At 32.3% G+C, this 11,066-nt stretch overlaps 1 long non-coding RNA gene across 1 annotated transcript; it reads right to left on the minus strand.

The window, feature by feature from the left end:
• Window positions 1-4,366: 4,366 nt before the first annotated feature.
• LOC148620869 (uncharacterized) lies at window positions 4,367-5,520 on the minus strand. Its single transcript, XR_015920828.1, has 2 exons — window positions 5,228-5,520; window positions 4,367-4,491 (listed from the first exon to the last, which is right to left on the minus strand). It is a non-coding gene; the product is annotated as an uncharacterized LOC148620869 (long non-coding RNA).
• Window positions 5,521-11,066: the final 5,546 nt, after the last annotated feature.

Below are 11,066 nucleotides of genomic sequence, written 5' to 3' on the forward strand. Positions count from 1 at the left end.
TACCTGCACATACTACTGAATATAATGTTGAGTTAAACCTAGATATTATTGAAGCAGAAATTTTATATGCTGTTAAATCACTGAAAAATAATAAAGCATGTGGTAAAGAAAGAGTAATCAAGGGAACCAAGGTTATAGCGATAATCAAACGAATGTAATCCAGGGACAAAGACCAGACATGGAAAACAGACATTCACAACAAAGAACATAAAGTAACTAAAATCATACATACAAAGTAACAAAAGTAAATGAGCAACTCGGACTCCACTAAAAACTGGGAGCATGGACCAGGTGCACCGGTAGGGTAAGCGCATCTGCTTTTATAGAAACACCTGCCGAGTTGCTCATAAAAAGTCCGGGGTAGACAAATGATCTTATACTGAAAGAATGTTTTAAGCATCCTACTGTTCAACTTTTGCCTCTTTTTGTGAAAGTATTCAGTGTTGTATTTCATAGTGGTATTGTACCCGATAGATATAGTTGACCAGAAGGCTATATTTGCCCAATTTATGAAAATCAAGGCAATCAAAATGATGTGGATTACTATCGTAGCACTACTATTTAAAGTTGTGATGGAAAACTGTTTACTTGTATTTTATATAAGAGGGTACATGCATATTTAGAATACTCATATTTATTAAGTGAGGAGCAATCAGGGTTCAGAAAAGGCTGTAGTACAATAGACCATATTTTAACTTAAAATGTTTGATTGATTTATATTTGCATGAAAGTAGAAAACTACACTGTGTGTTTGTTGACTATCGAAAAGCTTTTATTCTGTTAGAAAAATTACTCGTGGCAAAATTAAAATTGTTACAGTGTACCATTGATGTAAAAAAGCTCTTTTTTGAACTATTTTCAATCCAATGTTGGTGTCCGCCAAGGTGGAAATTTATTTTTGGTTGATTTTATATCACTTGCTTATAATGGTTTATCTGAATTGAGTTTTGAAACACCCATTATTGATACTGAAAAAAATTCTGTTTATTCTCGTTATTTCTGTTATTTTATGCAGATACCGTGAGTGATTGGCTACGCTATAAGCTTCATTGAATGCTATGTATTTGTTTCGTCAAACTTAGGTCTATCAAAATCTTTGATTGCCCCCAATGATTGTTGCTGTTAAAACTACAATATTATGAAGCCAGTGACAACTCGCTCAGTCTCTTGATCTGAGTTATCTGAGTCAAAGAAAACAATTTGAAACAATTCGTTGAAGTTGGACAAAATCTCAGTTGCTTTCAGACTTTGATAAAAGGTGTTCATTAGGGATCTATTTTGGTCGCTGTAATGATTAATATTTTTCTCAACGAGATCTTTAGTTTTGTTCATAAATTTACTTTGTACAATAATGCAGATGATAATACAGTCTTCTATGCAGATAATGATCCAATAACTGTTCTTGAAAATGACAACAAAACTCGTATAAAATAATTTCATATTGATAAAATAGAAACAAACCTGATAATTTTCAGGTCATTGCTCTGGGTAAAAACACTAACTATCTTAATTTTAAATTTGACCTTGAAAGTAATGTTAAAATTGAATGTGAAAAAGAAGTCAAATTACCTGGTGTAACAATTGATTTTATGTTAGACTTTAAAAGTCAATTACAAATATGTGCATGAAAGCAGCAAGACAACTTAAAGATCCCAAGCGTATTGGCCATCACCGTCTGAACAAGATTACTATTCCCTATTCTTTCATTATATCAAATGTTAGCTTTTGTTCCCTCACATTGCACTTTTCCTCAGAGGCAAACACTAAAAATATTGCGAAAATTCAAGAAAGAGCACTTAGATTTATTTATCAGGACAAACATTCTCTCTACGAAAAGTTGCTGGACAAATCGCTACTCCCATCCCTTAAAATGAGACGTTTTAGAATAATAAGCATTGAAACATTTAATAATAATAAAAGAGTAAAAACCACCAGGTATGGTCTGAAATCCTTCAGATATTCACCCCAAAAGATTTGGATTAGTCTCCCGAATGAACTTAGAAAGCAGACAAATATAAATTAGTTCAAGACCCTCATTAATACATGGGCAGTTCCCATCTGTACATGTATTATATGTAAATCATGCGGACTGCTTCAATTTCACCTGCTTTATCTGTGTATAATGATAGTGCTTTATATGTTTTCCCTATGTTCTTGTGTATGTACATGATTTTATGTTTAATTTGTATATGTCTGCATGTATGTATGACTTTTAAACATGTATGATGTTTGTATGTTTATATTTAGTTGGTATAAAAGCTCCTGAGAATTTATGCTATTTGATATATGTACTCGTTAACTAGACTTTAGATCAGATTTACTTACTTACTACTTACTGGAAGATACATGTTAATAACCCCAAGACAAAGGTTATACTATTTTCAAGATCTAGACTTGACACAACTAATATTCATTTTAAATACATTGCTGAAAACTAGATATTGTCGCTGAATTTCAATATCTGGGTATTATATTTTCAAGTAAAGGTTCCTTTAATGATGCGAAAGCACAACAAACAAGACAAACCATATTTTTTAGTTATCAGAAAGGCTCGAATGTTGAATTTCCCAATCGATATACAACTTGGGTTATTTGATATAATGGTAGTAAGTACACATTCTATTGTATGTTGCAGAAATTTGGGGCTTTGAAAAATGCAATAATGTAGAAAACTTCCACATGCAATTTTGTTAAACCATTTAAAAAGATTTTTAAAAAAGCACTCCTCGTTGTATAGGTTTCCTTCCCTCTTTCATCTAACTTGGACTTGACTTTTAATGAGGAACTCGGTGGATGTTTCTAGAAAAGCAGAGGACGCTTACCCTACCAGTACACTTGATCAGTGCTCCCATTTTTTAGTGGTGACCGAGTTGCTCATTTACTTTTGTTACTTTGTGTGTGTTATTTTAGTTATTTTATGTTATTTGTTGTGTGTGTCCGTTTTCCCTCTCTGGTTTTTGTTCTTGGACTACATTTTTCGATTTCCGCTAGAATCTTAGTTCCCTTGATTACTCTTATGGAATATTGGGTAAAATACCATTGAATATGCTTATAAAATCCAGAATGGTTGGATTCTTGTATAGTATTAATTATGGTAAAAGAGAAAAAAACAAATGTCCGTAAATAATATATGGTATCAACTCAGTGTCAGAAATATTTTCCACTCTAAGCGGCTATTAGAAATCAAGAATACTTTATATAAATGTAATTATGATTTGTTATGGGATCATCAAACATGTTTTAAATTGTATTAGCAAAACTATTAAGAAATGTCTAATTGATAAGTTTATACAAAACTGACAAAATGGTATGAATTCTGCTAAATGTCTTAATTATAGAATATATAAATGCGATTTCTGTTTTGAGAAGTACTGTCTAACTCATCAATATTACCATGTGATTTAAAGAGGTAGACCTAGGGTAAGGGGCATAACTCATGAAGTCAGTGACATGTTTGTATCACATTCAATTTCACTAAAGTCTTCAAAGCTTTCATTTGAAACAGAGTGAAATCAGAACAAGTTACTTTGATGCTTACATGAGATTAATGAGATTAATGTAAAATGCAAATGTTTCAATGATTTGTATGAGTCGTGTCCCTTACCCTAGGTCTACCTCCTTAAGAAGTATATATGTTAATTTACATATTGAAAGTGGAAGATTTTATAATATTGATAGATCTGAGAACTATTGTAATCTTTGTAATGTTAATGAACTTGGTGATGAGTTTCATTACTTACTCAAACGTAACATTTTCAACACTGCTAGGCGAGATATTTGCCGAGTAATTCGTATGGTTATATAAATGTTATTAAGTTTCATGAACTCAATTAATTCATTACATTTATTCAAAATTACTGGTATTGCCAAAATTTGCAAATTATTATTAAAGCTTTTTGATTAATATTATGTCATTTTTAATTTCTGTCATAACTGTATTATACATGGATATCGAAATACACAATTTTATTGTGCATTTCATTTTTGCATTGTAGATATGTTCACACCTTTGTTTAAATGAACATAAAAGTTTACAATAGTCCTCGTCAAATGTCTGTAAACATGAAAAAGCTCAAATCACTAGATATGACAACACAACCAGCAAATTAATAAAATGAAACAGTACGGTTAGGCACTAATAACTAATAGGTTCTTTTAATTTATGATTTATATCGATTTTCAGGCGGAAACTTTCGCTGTCCGACTTTTGAAAGGATTTTACGCCTATTGTAAACTAACCCGAATAATCCAGTCCTTCTCCGTATCCGTTTCTCTTCTACTCGCGAATGGAGTTATTGTAGGGATTATAAACGGGATTATTTGGGCCAATTAAAGACGTTTCAAATAATAAAAAAATATAATCAAATAGTGTTACAAAATTAAGCTACATAGCAATTTATTAGTCGAATAAGGATTTACGTTATGTTGTTCACGGTTGAAGTTCCGGTCGAAGCAGCAGGTGGTCTACCTTTACTTAATAGTATCATTTTCCTAGAATTAAAAAAAATCATTGTAAATCTATGAAGTTGGACGCGTTCTAGGTAAACCACAATTTGTACAATAAGTTGATATTGGTCAGTCAACAAAAATCGTCAAAATGCTCATGAACATTCAAATTTTTATACATGTATTACCCGTGTATCGTGAAGGGAGAAGGTATACTCGTAAATAGTGCGTGATGTATACTACATCGTAAATGCTAAACGGTATGAGAAAAACAGGGAATGTCTAATATACAATATCCGGTATTGCTCCAGAATATATGCCCCCTACTCGACAAATTAAAACTAATACCAAAAGAAACATACTCGTATAAAAACTTTTGTCTGAAACGTTGTTGGCATTCCAAAAAGATTATTGTCGACGCTAATTTTCTGTTTTTCTGTTTGTAGAATGTTAGATAATTTTTGTGGCTTAAGAAACCGATTTTGTACATATAATCAATCATCATCAATTTCCGCCGTGAAATTTCCTCCTGTTCTGCATTGAGTGACCTGCCACTTTACCTAAATAATCTTTACCGAAAGTGGTGGAAAGTTTGAATTAACGTTTTGTTCCCAAATTTGGAATATCGTCTATTACCATGGCGGATCGTAAAAAAAAATTCGTAAACAATGGAATTTGGTGTATCGTATACGTAAAGGCATGGAGAGGATATTTTTACAATCATTTTACTGTATTTTTGATGATATTGAGACAAGCGATACTAGTGGATAGCAAAACATACCTTTATATCCGCCATATCCACCATATCCGCCACCACCTCCTCCACCCCATCCACCACCAATTCTACCTCCCCATCCTCCACCTCCGACGCCCCATCCTCCACCTCCGGCGCCCCATCCTCCACCTCCTACACCCCATCCTCCGACACCAACAACTTGGTAGACTGCGGCAGGCATAACACCGACGGCGACATTACCTCCATATCCTCCATATCCTCCGTATCCTCCATATCCTCCTTTGCCATAGCCCATGGCAATGCCAAAGAGAGCGAGAATGCAGATGGCAGTTTTCATCTCCAGAAAAAAAAGTGGTGAATATTAAATTAGCAGAATTAATTATTAATTATATATATATATATATAGGTTTTTTATCACACGTTAAATCATAATAATCCGCGTTGGTAAATTTTATAAAATTGTGCGCGATGGACTGTGTTATCGTTAAAACTCATATGTTAGTTTACAAATTAAGAGCTAAACCTTTAAAAAATTACAATGGACCCTTAAAAAACAAATGCTAATTGATTCAAAAAGCAGCAATGATCGTACAGTTAAAGCTGCATTGGCTGTCATTTTCGTAATTTTTTATTTCTTTTGAAATAAACCTTAACTTTGCATTATTTCAACTAAATAGTGCTTTTCTTGTTCAATTTCATTTGATATCCACAAATAAAATGCATTAAATACATGAAATAGATGTCTATATATTTAATGTCTTGCAAGACAAAAAAAAATCGACCTAGATAAGTTCGTATACATGCGACTTCTGGTGACCTTAATCTGGCATTGGCTGTAAGGGTCGCTTCTTTAATAACAAATCTGATTGCAAAGCCAAAGTGGTTATTTAACTGCAAGGAAGACAGACAGACTCAAACCGTAAAAGAAAAATGTTCGAATATAACGCAAGGATCCTTTCGAAATTTACGTATTGTAATATAATGCGGCTCAAATAGGATCATTATTTATTTGAAAACTAATCAAGAAATAGTTGAAATGAAATGAAAACAGGCCACGTGCTGTGTATCCGTTATTGTTATTTGCTTTGCCAAGGTTAAAGTATTTTTAAGTAATGGCGAAAAATAACTAGATCAGACCTATCAATATTCTCTGACTAACAAAACGTTGTTTTCCGTAGGTATTATCGATATTACTTTATTGAATCAGCAAATTCAGTAGCATCAAAAGTGAACAACTTTGGCAGCTGATGCAGCTTTAAACACCTCCCAATTTCGAAGTGGTTGTTAAAATGAACTAAGTCTTACCTACATAAACTGTCACTTTATTAAAAATGAACGTGTAAAGTTCGAATACAACGAGTTTTCCACGTTTTTTTCTAAATACATATGTATCCAATTTTTTATGATATCTTCAATATTATTTGTGAAAATATGGTTCTCATGTTTTTTCCCGTGTTATTGGAACAGACCAATGTGAGAATTTCGTGAATTTTACGTGTTCAAAACTTAACTTTTCAGTAAATGTACACTTTTCAAGCAAATTCAAAAACAAACCAAAATGACAAATTCGTCTGTAATATATACAATGGATACAATGGGCTTTATATGTCTAAGTAATATTTAAAAAAGCTACCATAACAAAGATTTTTTTTATTTAATAAAAAAGCGTTTCACGAATATATTAAGATGGCCCGTAATCATGGTTAAAAATACAACGTACATATTGAAATGTACTTTAAAAATTCTGGTCTATGTCCATAGACTATACAGTAATGTCGCGCCGATCAAAATACTTTAAAATATTTCGAGAATCATTTGCATCAGATCCCTGTGTAAAACCTGTACGTACCGTATCATTTTAGCAAGTCTAGTGCTTATTCATATGTACAATGACTAAGAAGAAGGAAGCAAAATGAAAGACCCTTTAAAATGAACAAAATAAATCACTTACTTTAAGGTTGGCAGATGTGAATGTCTCTGTTGTTTCTTCTGTGGCTTATATACCTTCTTTGTCTATACCATAGAGACGGATTAGCCTATCACTCATCGAAAAAAAGAATAATTCATCAAATAAAACAATTTATTTGTTTTCAAAAGCAATTGTTTATGACGATTGATTTTTTAAATTTGTTTTGCTTTGTATTCCATATTTGTTTATCGTTTTTTTTCTCTGTAATTTTTGTATCAACCCTGAATAACAAGTAGATATTTCAGACCATAAATATCTTAATTCAGTCAGAGACTTATCTATCTGCATACGTAAGAGGGTGTTCATGTCTTTAAAACATGTTCCACATTATTTCCATTGTCAGTGTTAACCATACACTCCATCTTTTAATCTAATTATATATAAAAAAGAGATACCGTTACTGTTTTGAAATAATCAGTAGGCGATGAAATAGAATAAGATGTTGTCGTTACACATTATAGTTATATAATTAAACAGTTCAGCATTCTTTTACTTTCAATTCGAAACGGAATTGAATATGTTAGTACATGGGCTGGAAAGGTCCACTGCACACCCCACTCATTAACTTCATGATGCTTTTCATGTTACTTAATACCTTCCATTTACGAATCCATTTGTGACCAAAGAATATTCTCGGATTATTCTTCAATATAAGCCTATTTTTGTACCCTACTGGGTCATAAAGTCATGATTTTTTTTACTCCACTATTCGAGCGTTTAGACCGTCTTAGGGCATCAGATATGAATTAATGAAACATATACAGTTGTAATCATGTCGCCCAATAATGTAACCCTTTACCACGGTATTACGAAAGTTGCTGTAACACTTACAGTCATTGAGTTATATACAATCGTTATACCCCTACCCCACCGATAAATCCTTAAAATTGACATATTTTTCCATGTCAAACCTCCTTTTTTTCATTATTTCATAACAAAAATGGTTACTTGGTACCAGTATTTTTCTGTTTAGTACTATCACAACAGATACCGGTTCTTTTGATGACTTGTGGCGATTTTCATAGTCTGAATTTAGCAAACGTTGCTACAAATGGGATTTTTATTTTTTCAATAAAAAAGCTTCTACGGGTTTTTGCACGACAACCATATAAACGTTGTTTCGCTTGTTTCTGATAAAGTTATGTATTTGCTTGACAAAAAAAAAAAAAAAAAAAAAAAAAAAATCATTTGCAATTTAAGCTTTTCACCTGTTTATTTTCGTTCAAAGACCAAACATTCAATTCGAACACAGTCAATGGCATGTCATTCTCCGACTCGTCCAGTGTAATTTCCGGATCGTCAAAAGCAGATGCAGGAGCAAAGACTGAAGCTGGAATAGCAAACGGATTAATTCCAGTCAGCAATGCCCATGGCGTCAATCCAGACACTATATTGATCTCTTAAATGCCTTATCATACAAGCATTTTATAAGCATGGAGAAAGAAAGCTTGTTGACCATATTGGCAGCATTAGTAGGCATTTAATCAGAGAACAAAACCATATTCAATCTTGAATGGCACGAAAATACAACGATCAAGATGACATAGACAATGAGTTGCAAGGGCTGGTATTGTCAGTATCATTATGTCATTATCTCGATCCATTTCATGAGTATTGAAAGATCCTCCAGTTTTATCCCTACCAATTAAAAATGGTGGAATCTTATCATCTGTCGCATTCACTCTATGCAAAACTGTCACACCGTCCAGACTGCTCACAGTTTTGCCTGGCACATTTCTGTCTCCTGCTGATGATAAAACCTTACTCGGATGTTGCTGAAAGTTTAGATGTGTTTCATCCATATTCCAAGTCTCTGTAGGAGATAGGTCTTTGGGGTAATGGTAGAGATCGACAAATTACCTATCGACCTTGATCGGCTTCAGCATTTATGATCGAGCAGTTGTAAAGTTTTGGTTTGCCAGCGAATATATACTTACAGTTGTATCAATTTAAACAACTTCGAGAAGAAAATGATAAACAATGACAGATATATTTAACTATTGCATGTGTGAAGACTAGAATCCACAGAAAGACAATACCACTTTTTTTCGAAGATTACATAGAAATATTTCATTATGTTCTGTCATATTCGATTGAACTTTTTACATAAAGTAAGTAAGTAACATTCTAAGATTCTAACTGTTCCGATCTCGATCTTCAAAGAAAATATTGATTTAACTCGATTTTACGGAATGTTTCTCCTGACAAGTGTACCAGAACCCCACAAGTATAGCTATTGGGTAATACGAACATGTTTATTTTTTATTGGTATTTGATAATTTTATTTGAGAACCCATAAAGGTTTTGTGCTAAAGCTTCCTCGTGTTCTAAATCGTTTTTGCTAAATTAAATATTTAAACTGACTTAAAAATATTGTTCGTACCAGAAAAATCCCCTTATACTCACCTAGGGTCGCCTATTATTAATTGTGTATTCTCCATGTCAATTGTTTTATTTTAAAAATCCAGAAGACAAAAGAAATGCAATTATATTTCAATTATCGAAGTCATACACCTGCGTCGACACATGTAGCACGAGGCGCCAAACAACATTCTTCTATGTTGTGCATATATGTGCTCTATACGTCTACAATTCTAACCTTATTTAATTGATTCTCGATCTGGTTTACTCACATACGTTAACTAAGGAAAGGACTGAAATACAGTTTATCGTAACATTTAACACACTATATATGCTACAGATCAAATACTGTATAATTGAATTGTAACTATTATGAATTATTTATTAACATCAAAATCAAAGTAACCGAATGTACCTTAAAATGTATTTATTCCGCAAAGGGTATATTCGGACGACGTAAAAGGCATAATAATTTGTTTATTGTGAGAAGCTTTTACTATTCACGAATGTGATTTTCCAGCATTCAAAAGGATTAAATACATTACTTTGGTTTATGTTGATATAGTGTCTATATTATAGTGAACAATATAATTCGGTTACTATCGGATGTCTTCTTTACAAAGTTTTTGTACATTGGCGCTTATCGCATGATTTTGAATTCGTGGTACTTTTGATCATTTGTTATCTGTGTACAATTTCATTTATTTTCTTTATAGTTAATTTAAGAATTAAAGAGAAAAATGATTAGCCAATCCAAATATGAGAGCGTTTGCATGATTAAATGAAAATATGATTACTGATTGGTTACTAAACAATTTATTCGAATATACCCAGCCTTCCCCTGTACACTTCTGAAATATTTTCAGAAATGAATTTAAAATCTTGAAAGGACGATTTTTTTCTAACAAAAATATTCTCTTCTGATATGGGCACAAACAAATTTAAATATTTTCTAAGTGGTAAATATCTGTCAACTAAGTTTTCTATATTCTTAAGGTTTTGTCAACAGATACATTTTGATATAAAAGTCATTTCATTTTGAGGCAGCTAAAATGGAAAATTTTGATAGTACTGTATTTTTCTGTAACACGAATTGCGCCGTTTTTTAGTGGGGATATAGTAAAAAAACCATTAAATATCCGAAATTTACTTCATGTCTGTTTGATATCTTTATGATTTACAAAAGGCTTATAATTTTGCTATCTTTTGATATATACATATATATTTGAAATGAATTATAAGATAAATCCTAAATCTTGATTGGACGAACGTTTCATCGGCCTAATATGACTGCGAACCAAAATACATGTGTGTTTTTATTTCTATAAAAAATCTAACAGGTTTTATTTTTATTTATTTTTCTAATTCAATTTATTATTTTTCCGACGCAGTCGGTATAGTGTCGCTTTTTATACCCTTTGACCTTAAAAGACGCTCTTCCACGGAAACGCAAGTCACCTGATCGAAATTCTGTTTACCGATTGGCCACATACTGACCATTTAGTAGCATTCGTAAAAACTGTATCCAAAATTAAAATTGCGTGTCATGTGTTA

Source organism: Perna viridis, chromosome 3 (genome assembly GCF_037379345.1).
Source record: "Perna viridis isolate PV_CMFRI_1.1 ecotype Kerala chromosome 3, ASM3737934v1, whole genome shotgun sequence".
Taxonomy (NCBI): Eukaryota; Metazoa; Mollusca; class Bivalvia; order Mytilida; family Mytilidae; genus Perna; species Perna viridis.